Source organism: Martes martes, assembly GCF_963455335.1.
Source record: "Martes martes genome assembly, chromosome: 4".
NCBI classification, from domain to species: domain Eukaryota; kingdom Metazoa; phylum Chordata; class Mammalia; order Carnivora; family Mustelidae; genus Martes; species Martes martes.
Genome location: NC_137891.1, coordinates 73,230,097 through 73,230,377, shown reverse-complemented (window position 1 = coordinate 73,230,377; position 281 = coordinate 73,230,097).

The following is a 281-nucleotide window of genomic DNA, read 5'->3' as shown; positions in this document are numbered from 1 at the left end:
TCTCAGTAGTGTCACAATGCAGAGTGAGAAGATTATTCCTAATAAGGAAGCCATGCGCCTCTCCACCAATTGACAACTTGGATATTATATAAATAATAACAGTTTAAAATGTTACCAGGGATAAACTACATTTTCATAGGAGCAAAATCATCTTCCTTAGGAAATATACTATTCTAACAAATGAACATTTTAAATAAAAGGGCACTGCCCTATTTTGGATTAACAAAATGTGGTGAGGGGATTAACCACACCCTGTAAAAGTATTTGAAATGTTACTCCTG